Source organism: Oncorhynchus keta, chromosome 10 (genome assembly GCF_023373465.1).
Source record: "Oncorhynchus keta strain PuntledgeMale-10-30-2019 chromosome 10, Oket_V2, whole genome shotgun sequence".
Lineage (NCBI taxonomy): Eukaryota > Metazoa > Chordata > Actinopteri > Salmoniformes > Salmonidae > Oncorhynchus > Oncorhynchus keta.
Genome location: NC_068430.1, coordinates 76,437,446 through 76,448,444, shown reverse-complemented (window position 1 = coordinate 76,448,444; position 10,999 = coordinate 76,437,446). Strand labels below are relative to the sequence as shown.

At 50.4% G+C, this 10,999-nt stretch overlaps 1 long non-coding RNA gene across 19 annotated transcripts; it reads left to right on the top strand.

The window, feature by feature from the left end:
* Positions 1 to 8,142: 8,142 nt before the first annotated feature.
* On the top strand, positions 8,143 to 10,861 carry LOC127932392 (uncharacterized). Of its 19 annotated transcripts, XR_008145108.1 has the most exons (7): positions 8,143 to 8,490; positions 8,580 to 8,630; positions 9,023 to 9,133; positions 9,371 to 9,481; positions 9,567 to 9,672; positions 9,962 to 10,121; positions 10,639 to 10,861. It is a non-coding gene; the product is annotated as an uncharacterized LOC127932392 (long non-coding RNA). The 19 variants fall into 19 exon arrangements; XR_008145109.1 differs by having other exon boundaries at positions 8,143 to 8,630; positions 9,023 to 9,079; positions 9,375 to 9,481; XR_008145113.1 differs by having other exon boundaries at positions 8,143 to 8,630; positions 9,375 to 9,481.
* Positions 10,862 to 10,999: the final 138 nt, after the last annotated feature.

The window sequence follows — 10,999 nt, the reverse complement described above, 5'->3', positions numbered from 1 at the left end:
GGGTGGAGAGGGGGTGGAGAGGGGGCGGAGAGGGGGGGGAGAGGGGGGTGGTGAGAGGGGTGGAGAGAGGGGCGAAGAGAGGGGCGGAGAGAGGGGCGGAGAGAGGGGTGGAGAGAGGGGCGGAGAGAGGGGTCGGAGAGAGGGGTGGAGAGAAATGGGGGGATGGAGAGAGGGAGAGAGGGAGGGGGAGAGAGAGAGAGGACTCTGAGGGAGGAAGAGAGTGAGTAACAAGGAGGGATGAACAGAGCGTAACAGAACAAAACAGATGAGCTCTGGTTCCGTTACGGATACTTCAACTACAGCGATGATGATGATGTTGATCTTCATATGAGTTTCCATGTTGAAAAAAAGTGAAAAAAAGTGAAAAAAGAAAATGCATGACTTTCCCTTCTACCGTTGTTGAAGGAGTTTTAAAAATGTTTGTAAAGTTATGACAGGGGAGGATGGGAGGCGAGAGGAGCAGGAAGAAAGGAGGCAAGGGGGGGGGGTGAAGGGTAGTGGGGTTGGGGAACCACGGAGGAGTGGGGAGACTAGGGCTAGACTACGAGTTTAAAACGGAGTTCAATTTTTTATGACTCTCTTCTTAGTTCCCTTCACCCCATACACCCCTTCTCCCCCTCCTTCCCTACACCCCTACACCCCTTCTCCCCCTCCTTCCCTACACCCCTACACCCCTTCTCCCCCTCCTTCCCTACACCCCTACACCCCTTCTCCCCCTCTTTCCCTACACCCCTACACCCCTTCTCCCCCTCCTTCCCTACACCCCTACACCCCTTCTCCCCCTCTTTCCCTACACCCCATACACCCCTTCTCCCCCTCTTTCCCTACACCCCATACACCCCTTCTCCCCCTCCTTCCTTATACCCCATATACCCCTTCTCCCCCTCCTTCCCTACACCCCTTCTCCCCTCCTTCCCTACAACCCTTCTCCCCCTCCTTCCCTACACCCCATACACCCCTTCTCCCCTCCTTCCCTACACCCCTTCTCCCCTCCTTCCATACAACCCTTCTCCCCCTCCTTCCATACAACCCTTCTCCCCCTCCTTCCCTACACCCCTTCTCCCCCTCCTTCCCTACACCCCATACACCCCTTCTCCCCCTCCTTCCCTACACCCCTTCTCCCCCTCCTTCCCAACACCCCATACACCCCTTCTCCCCCTCCTTCCCAACACCCCTTCTCCCCTCCTTCCCAACACCCCATACACCCCATCTCCCTCCTTCCCAACAACCCATACACCCCTTCTCCCCCTCCTTCCCTACACCCCTTCTCCCCCTCCTTCCCAACACCCCATACACCCCTTCTCCCCCTCCTTCCCAACACCCCATCTCCCCCTCCTTCCCAACACCCCATACACCCCTTCTCCCCACCTTCCCAACACCCCATACACCCATTCTCCCCTCCTTCCATACACCCCTCCTCCCCTCCTTCCATACACCCCTTCTCCCCTCCTTCCACACACCCCTTCTCCCCTCCTTCCATACATCCCTTCTCCCCTCCTTCCATAGACCCCTTCTCCCCCTCCATCCATACACCCCTTCTCGCCCTCCTTCCCAACACCCCATACACCCCTTCTCGCCCTCCTTCCCAACACCCCATACACCCCTTCTCCCCTCCTTCCCAACACCCCATACACCCCTTCTCCCCTCCTTCCCAACACCCCATACACCCCTTCTCCCCTCCTTCCCTACACCCCATACACCCCTTCTCCCCTCCTTCCCAACACCCCATACACCCCTCCCCTCTCCCCCTCCTTCCCTACACCCCTTCTCCCCTCCTTCCATACACCCCTCCTCCCCTCCTTCCATACACCCCTTCTCCCCTCCTTCCATACCCCCCTTCTCCCCCTCCTCCCATACACCCCTTCTCGCCCTCCTTCCCAACACCCCATACACCCCTTCTCCCCTCCTTCCCTACACCCTCCCCTACACCCCCTTCTCCCCCTCCTTCCCAACACCCCATACACCCCTTCTCCCCTCCTTCCCTACACCCCATACACCCCTTCTCCCCCTCCTTCCCTACACCCCGTCCACCCCTTCTCCCCACCTTCCCAACACCCCATACACCCCTTCTCCCCCTTCTCCCCCTCCTTCCCTACACCCCTTCTCCCCTCCTTCCATACACCCCTTCTCCCCCTCCTTCCCAACACCCCATACACCCCTTCTCCCCTCCTTCCCTACACCCCTTCTCCCCCTCCTTCCCTACACCCCTTCTCCCCCTCCTTCCCTACACCCCTTCTCCCCTCCTTCCCAACACCCCCTACACCCCTTCTCCCCCTCCTTCCCTACACCCCTTCTCCCCTCCTTCCCAACACCCCATACACCCCTTCTCCCCCTCCTTCCCTACACCCCTTCTCCCCTCCTTCCCTACACCCCTTCTCCCCTCCTTCCCTACACCCCTTCTCCCCTCCTTCCATACACCCCTTCTCCCTTCCTTCCCTACACCCCTTCTCCCCCTCCTTCCCTACACTCCTTCTCCCCTCCTTCCATACACCCCTTCCATACACCCCTCCATACACCCCTTCCATACACCCCTCCTTCCATACACCCCTTCTCCCCTCCTTCCCTACACCCCTTCTCCCCTCCTTCCATACACCCCTTCTCCCCTCCTAGAATACACTCCTTCTCCCCTCCTTCCCAACACCCCATAGACCCCTTCTCCCCCTCCTTCCATACACCTCTTCTCCCCCTCCTTCCCAACACTCCAACACTCTTCTCTTTAGTTGCTCTGTTTGATTTCATATTTTTTTTACATTTTTCACATGAATACTGTGAACCATTGTGGGTTGGGACTTTAACGCAGGGAGGGAATCCAGACCGCAAAAAAAAGTAATGGTCTAAGTTAATATATGTATCAATTATATATGAATATATGAATATATATGTTACTAAATCACAGAGAGACTTCCCTGACGCAAAACGTGAAAATAACTCAAATGACATAATGACAAACAAGGTAAAACGAAATCAAGTCGTCATGGAAACCACAGCGGAGCAGGAGGATCGAGTTGATTCATTGGGACTGAAAAACAACAGCAACAACAGGAAGTGACGTAAACATAGCTTACAGGGAACCATGGCAACTAGCCAACAAGCAGTTTAGTTAATAATATATAGATAGATTCTATTGTTTTTAAGTGATTCCTTCTGTTACCTTTCTGCTGACTCAGGTCCCTGGACCGAGACCATATTTGTTTTGGGGCCAAAGGTCAATAGGGGGTGATAGGTGAAATGTCAAACGTCGACATCCCTTCCTCTTCGGACGGACGACGCTACAAAAAAAAGAGGTAGAGTCCAGAGGGGAGTCACACGATGAGCCACATGAGTTCTGGGTAATCGGACAGTAAACTACTTACTCTAAAACAAACGGACACTTTGCGAAAGACACTGCTATAAAAAAAAACCAAGAGGAAACCGTGAGAGAAGATGATCAACTAGACGAAGCTATAAGCCTGAGTGACTCCCATGTTAAGAACTCTACATGCATGCTAATCAAATCATCCAACCTACATGTTGAACACAATGCAGTGGGGGGTTGTTGTGGAAACCAAGTTGGCAGTTAAAATGTTAATGTAATGTGTGTATTTCTCTTTTGTGGACGACAGGCAGGTAGAAGGGGCGGGGTTTCATTTATTGTGGAAGGCAGGTAGAAGGGGCGGGGCTTCATTAATTGTCGACGACAGGCAGGTAGAAGGGGCGGGGCTTCATTTAACAATGCTTTCAAGGGGCGTAACTAATCAAAGAAACATACTTTGACGAAGGTAAAGCCTTTTTTTTAAATAAGAGAAAAAAAAACGGATTTCTTTGGAACGAATACTTATGTCATCTTCATTTTGAAATCTCACACAGCCTTATGGTCTTTCTTTCTTTCTTTCTTTGCGTTGTGTTGTTTCAATGAAAATAAAAAAAGCTTAACGTCTTTTCAAGGTGCCAAAATGAATCAAACGATCCTTATCTTGGATGCATCAAGTCCCAATGATGAATAAAATTGGAACCCCTTAGGGAACTAACTATATGACCGCTTGTTGATTGGTTGATTGGAATCTCTGCTGTTGTCTTGTCTAAACCAAAAGTCTTTATTGATTGATCAATTTATTTGCTGTAATCATTTTAAAACACACACATAGGCGCGGGATGTAAGGGTACTGGCACCCCCTGGAAAAAATGTCATAAAATAAATCAATAATTAAATACATGTATTTTTTAAGAAACACAAAAGTAGTGAACTGGGCCTTGACAAGTCCTGTGTTAGTGGACCAATATAGACATCTGTAGTGCGGGCCCCCAAACTACTTCCTGTGGCTAGGAATACATATATACAGCTCCTTCACTTCATCAATGCAATAAAACAGTATGGTGTGTTGTGTGCTGTACAGTATGTGTGCTTGTAGGTCACTGCTATGTTCATATTGATCTCTAACTAGTGCCCTGACTGTCGTCTTTTTTCACTGTGGATGATGTCAATTCATCTCATCCTCTTCCTCTCCTCTTCCTCGTCCTCTCTATTAGTCCTGTGACTGACTTGAAACCGAGTAGCTGATTTGGTGTGTGTGTGTGTGTGTGTGTGTGTGTGTGTGTGTGTGTGTGTGTGTGTGTGTGTGTGTGTGTGTGTGTGTGTGTGTGTGTGTGTGTGTAGCTGATTTGGTGTGTGTGTGTGTAGCTGATTTGGTGTGTGTGTGTGTAGCTGATTTGGTGTGTGTGTGTGTGTGTGTGTAGCTGATTTGGTGTGTGTGTGTGTGTGTGTGTGTGTGTGTGTGTGTGTGTGTGTGTGTGTGTGTGTGTGTGTGTGTGTGTGTGTGTAGCTGATTTGGTTCTGGGTGTTGAAATGATCTGTCTATCTTTAACAACAGATCCTCTTTGCAAGCTTGTCCTCCTTTTCTCCTCTATGCAGCCATCCATCTATCTATCATCCATCCCATCCATCCATCCATCATCCATCCATCCATCATCCATCCCATCCATCATCCATCCCATTCATCCCATCCATTCCATCCATCATCCATCCCATCCATCATCCATTGCATCCATCTATCATCCATCCCATCCATCATCCATCCCATACATCATCCATCCATCCCATCCTTTGCTCCTGTCTGTGCCATTCCATCGGTGGTGATAATTATGTCAGAGTTCTAGTGGAATGGAGAACACTAGTGCATGTGACCCTCTCTACCCCTCACTCTCTCTCTCTCTCTCCCCTGGTGTGGTGTGATCAAAGGGTCTGGCATGTCTCTCTACAGTGCTACTGTGTGATCACTGAAGAGGAGAGAGAGAGAGCAAGAGAGTGAAGGGGGAGGGAAAGTGAGAAAGAGAGAGGGAGGGAGAGAGCGAGGTGGAGGGGACAGGGATATCGACAGAGAGAGAGAGAGTGGAGGGTCTGTCATATTAGTCAGAATGGGCCAGCCACACACTGCCCTCCTCTGGCTCGGAGGTGGAATCATTTAATCACGTTATACCACTGTCCTCGTGTACATTTTGTTCTTTTCTGTGACCTCATTGATGAAGGTAATGAGTCGTCACTCATAACTCAACTCATAACTCCAAGCATGAATTATATGCCAAGAAACCAACACCAAATGCTGTATTGTTTGAGTAGACTGTGTGGAGGTGTTGTGATTGATTTGTTTGATGATACATGGTGAAGCTGAATGTACTGGTTGGGTGGGTTGAGGTGCGGCGACTGATTGTGTGTTACCAGTATACTGTGCTGCCTGCTAGAACAGATGCTCCGTCCTCTCTCACCTGCTCCTCTTAATGAGCTCCGAGGGTCACAAAGAGTTTGGGGCGATAGAACAGTCCGTACCTCCACCTACAGAGAGAAGGAAGGAGGGGGAAAGAGGGAAGGGAGGGAGGGCGAGAGAGATGGAGGGAAGGAGGATGAGAGAGGGATGGGGAGAGAGAGAAAGGAAGGGGAGGGGGAAGGGAAGGGAGAAATTGAGGGGGAGGGGAAGAGAAAAGAGGGAGGGAGAGAGGCAGGAAAGGAGTTAAAGAGATGAGACACAAAGAGAGAAGGTGAAAGGTGAGAGAAGGAGGAACTTTAAACAGGCAGAAAGACAGACATGCACAAACAGGCAGGCAGACATAGTTCCCTGTTGTGCCATGTTATCTAGCCCAGGGCTATCCACTCCACTGCTGTCCAACCATGACCAAGCAAGCTGCTGTGTCCTATCACTTCTGCAGTACCAAATGACACCCTATTCACTATTTAGGGCCATTCCCCCATAAGTCTCTGGTCAAATGTAGTGTGCTGGGAATAGGGTGGCATTTGGGACACAGGCCATGTCTCTCCCACAGAACAACATCACCTTGGCTTCAAGGATTCAGTCCGATCTATGATTTCAACATGGCAATGTGCCATTTCAATTTCCCGTTGAGCTGACATAAAGGCAAAACTGATCTCAAATCAGCACTCCTATGTGAGCATCCTATGTGAGCATTTTATCAAGCGTCTCAGAGGCGGAGTGCTGATCTAGGACCAGGTTGGCTTTTTAGATCCTAATGAATATAATTATATGAACAGGTGGAACCTGATCCCTCCTTCTCCGAGAAACTTGACGAATACATTTGACATCTCCCCGGAATGTCTTCTATCTCTGGCCCCCTCTTGTGGCCGGTCAAAAGGGGTGCTGTGGGTTTGTGGCTGGGCACGCACACACACACATGCACGCACGCACACACCCACACTCTTTGGCTGAGGAGGACAGGTGCAGAATAAATAGCAGTCTGTGTCGTAGCTAGGTTAGCGTAGCACAACGGGTGTTAGTCTAATAGGCTTCACACACACACACACACCGCTACGCACAACGCACACAAATACACAAGCAAACGTTCATTAAAGTTTTATTTGAAGCAGCTTTTAAAGCTGGAATCCTTCATGTTGAAGCTGCCATGTCTGTTTGGGTATTACAACAACAAAGAAGTTACTTCAAGACAATGAAAACGTTTCTATCCCCTCTGACATAATTGCACGTGCGATAGAGCACAATATGTGCTGGAATGAGTTGTAACATACTGCGTGATGCACCTCAATTTGCAACAAAAAACCATAACAAAGCTGTTTCCCCCTCCTGCGGATTCCATCTTCAGGGGCTGACACAGGAGCTTGGGAAGGACGCTGGGGAAAGTGATGATGCTTTTGCTGCAGTATTTTAGTCAAGTGCTTTTTCTATTGATTCTGAGGTTTATGTTGTGAGTGGAGTCACTCACACAGCAGTAACAGGTGTCCTTTGTCCTCGTGAGTGTGGTACACACACCTCCGTGGCTGTGTCCTGCTGATGACAGATGGATGGAGACTGTGTGTGTGTCTGTCAGGAAACTCCCTGTCCCAGACGGTGCCCTTCCACTAAACCTGTGTGTGTGTGTGTGTGTATTCATGGCTCCCCCTGTCTCTCCATGCCAGACTTCTGTGGTGAGGGGTCCCCCTCCACCCTGCTAGGCCAGTCTGTCTCAGTCAGGCACCCTGGTTTACGCACACATCATGCCAACACACACACACACACACACACACACACACACCAAGCCAGACTGGGCACAACACAGCCAAACTCTACCCCATGCCATGCCAGAACCAATATCCAATCTCTCTCTCTCTCACACACATTTACAAAGCAAGGACATTGGTTTGACCCCAATTTCAACAACTGTCTGTCAATGTGTGGAACTGACTACTTAAATCCTCCCCCCAACTCATCATGGCTCTCTATTTTACACTAGAAAACCAATCAATATTTATAATATATTTAAGATTGCATCTATTAAATGTCATTTTATTTAAGATTGCATAGTTCGCTACAGATGAACCATATATTTAACATTAAAGACTAAACCATAAACCCACATACTGTATTAAAACAACAGTTACCATAACAGTGGCATAACTAATAACCCTCAACATGTCATTATACTCTCAGTAGTCATGGGAACAGAATCCCAAGGCAGCAGTCTATTTTAATGCAGGTCATAATATGAGATTCAATCACCATGAATGAGTGGCTTTGAGGCGGACTGTCAGCCTAGTTCAATAAAGGACTCGTAGCATAGTGTGTGTGTGTGTGTGTGTGTGTGTGTTAGACATGAGAGGCTATAATAGGCAGTGGGTCTGACCCCGTTACAATGAGAGGAGGGTCATTAAAACAGTAATTACAGGGTTGTTAACGAATAAACAACAAACGGGTTTGGAAATGATGGAAATGATGTGAAGGTCCCCAGCTGCAAATGCAGAAAGAGAGACAGATGGAGAGAGGAGGGGCAGGGGGTGGAGAGAGACAGAGAGTGTGGGTGATGGAGGGAGAGAGTAAAGGAGAGAGAGAGTGGGTGATGGAGGGAGAGAGGGATGGAGAGGAGAGAGTAAAGGAGAGAGAGTGGGTGATGGAGGGAGAGAGAGAGGGATGGAGAGGAGAGAGGGATGGAGAGGAGAGAGTGGGCGATGGAGGGAGAGAGGTGATGGAGAGGAGAGAGTAAATGAGAGAGAGAGTGGGTGATGGAGGGAGAGAGGTGATGGAGAGGAGAGAGTATAGGAGAGAGAGTGGGTGATTGAGGGAGAGAGGGATGGAGAGGAGAGAGTGGGTGATGGAGGGAGAGAGCGATAGAGAGGAGAGAGTAAAGGAGAGAGAGTGGGTGATGGAGGGAGAGAGGTGATGGAGAGGAGAGTAAATGAGAGAGAGAGAGTGGGTGATGGAGGGAGAGAGGGATAGAGAGGAGAGAGTAAAGGAGAGAGAGAGTGGGTGATGAGGGAGAGAGGTGATGGAGAGGAGAGAGTAAAGGAGAGAGAGAGTGGGCAATGGAGGGAGAGAGGTGATGGAGAGGAGAGAGTAAAGGAGAGAGAGAGTGGGTGATGGAGGGAGAGAGGGATGGAGAGGAGAGAGTGGGTGATGGAGGGAGAGAGGGATGGAGAGGAGAGAGTAAAGGAGAGAGAGAGTGGGTGATGGAGGGAGAGAGGGATGGAGAGGAGAGAGTAAAGGAGAGAGAGAGTGGGTGATGGAGGGAGAGAGGGATGGAGAGGAGAGAGTGGGTGATGGAGAGAGAGAGAGGGATGGAGAGGAGAGAGTAAAGGAGAGAGAGAGTGGGCGATGGAGGGAGAGAGGTGATGGAGAGAAGAGAGTAAAGGAGAGAGAGAGTGGGTGATGGAGGGAGAGAGGTGATGGAGAGGAGAGAGTGAGTGGGTGATGGAGGGAGAGAGGTGATGGAGAGGAGAGAGTAAAGGAGAGAGAGAGTGGGTGATGGAGGGAGAGAGGGATGGAGAGGAGAGAGTAAAGGAGAGAGAGAGTGGGTGATGGAGGGAGAGAGAGGGATGGAGAGGAGAGAGTAAACGAGAGAGAGAGTGGGTGATGGAGGGAGAGATGGATGGAGAGGAGAGAGTGGGTGATGGAGGGAGAGAGGGATGGAGAGGAGAGAGTAAAGGAGAGAGAGAGTGGGTGATGGAGGGAGAGAGGTGATGGAGAGGAGAGAGTAAAGGAGAGAGAGAGTGGGCGATGGAGGGAGAGAGGTGATGGAGAGGAGAGAGTAAAGGAGAGAGAGGGATAGAGAGGAGAGAGTAAAGGAGAGAGAGAGTGGGTGATGGAGGGAGAGAGGGATGGAGAGGAGAGAGTAAAGGAGAGAGAGAGTGGGTGATGGAGGGAGAGAGGGATGGAGAGGAGAGAGTAAAGGAGAGAGAGAGTGGGTGATGGAGGGAGAGAGGTGATGGAGAGGAGAGAGTAAAGGAGAGAGAGAGTGGGTGATGGAGGGAGAGAGGGATGGAGAGGAGAGAGTGGGTGATGGAGGGAGAGAGGGATGGAGAGAGAGAGTGGGTGATGGAGGGAGAGAGGGATGGAGAGGAGAGAGTAAAGGAGAGAGAGAGTGGGTGATGGAGGGAGAGAGTAAAGGAGAGAGAGAGTGGGTGATGGAGGGAGAGAGGGATGGAGAGGAGAGAGTGGGTGATGGAGGGAGAGAGGGATGGAGAGAGAGAGTGGGTGATGGAGGGAGAGAGGGATGGAGAGGAGAGAGTAAAGGAGAGAGAGAGTGGGTGATGGAGGGAGAGAGGGATGGAGAGGAGAGAGTAAAGGAGAGAGAGAGTGGGCGATGGAGGGAGAGAGGTGATGGAGAGAAGAGAGTAAAGGAGAGAGAGAGTGGGTGATGGAGGGAGAGAGGTGATGGAGAGGAGAGAGTATAGGAGAGAGAGTGGGTGATGGAGGGAGAGAGAGAGGGATGGAGAGGAGAGAGTAAACGAGAGAGAGAGTGGGTGATGGAGGGAGAGAGAGAGAGAGAGGGATGGAGAGGAGAGAGTAAACGAGAGAGAGAGTGGGTGATGGAGGGAGAGAGGGATGGAGAGAGAGAGTGGGTGAGGGAGAGAGAGAGTGGGTGATGGAGGGAGAAGGGGATGGAGAGGAGAGAGTAAAGGAGAGAGAGAGTGGGTGATGGAGGGAGAAGGGGATGGAGAGGAGAGAGTAAAGGAGAGAGAGAGTGGGTGATGGAGGGAGAGAGGGATGGAGAGGAGAGAGTAAAGGAGAGAGAGAGTGGGTGATGGAGGGAGAGAGAGAGGGTGATGGAGGGAGAGAGAGAGTGGGTGATGGCGGGAGAGAGGGATGGAGAGGAGAGAGTAAAGGAGAGAGAGGGATGGAGAGGAGAGAGGAAAGGAGAGAGAGAGTGGGTGATGGAGGGAGAGAGGGATGGAGAGGAGAGAGTAAAGGAGAGAGAGAGTGGGTGATGGAGGGAGAGAGGGATGGAGAGGAGAGAGTAAAGGAGAGAGAGAGTGGGTGATGGAGGGAGAGAGAGATGGAATGGTCCCCCACATGCAAAACTCTAGCAATCAGAATACTGTACAGAAATCACAAACTTTAATACAAGTTATCATGTTCTCCTGCATAACTCAGACAACGTGAAGAATATACAGAACATTAATTATTGTAGATAACAGTTTCATCTTAATCTCCACCCCAATGTAAGGTGGATGTCTCACTGTCAGAGGCAGTATTTTTCACTTCGGGAATGTTGGGCCAAGTTCTAGAACATTGGGCCAGGTCCTAGA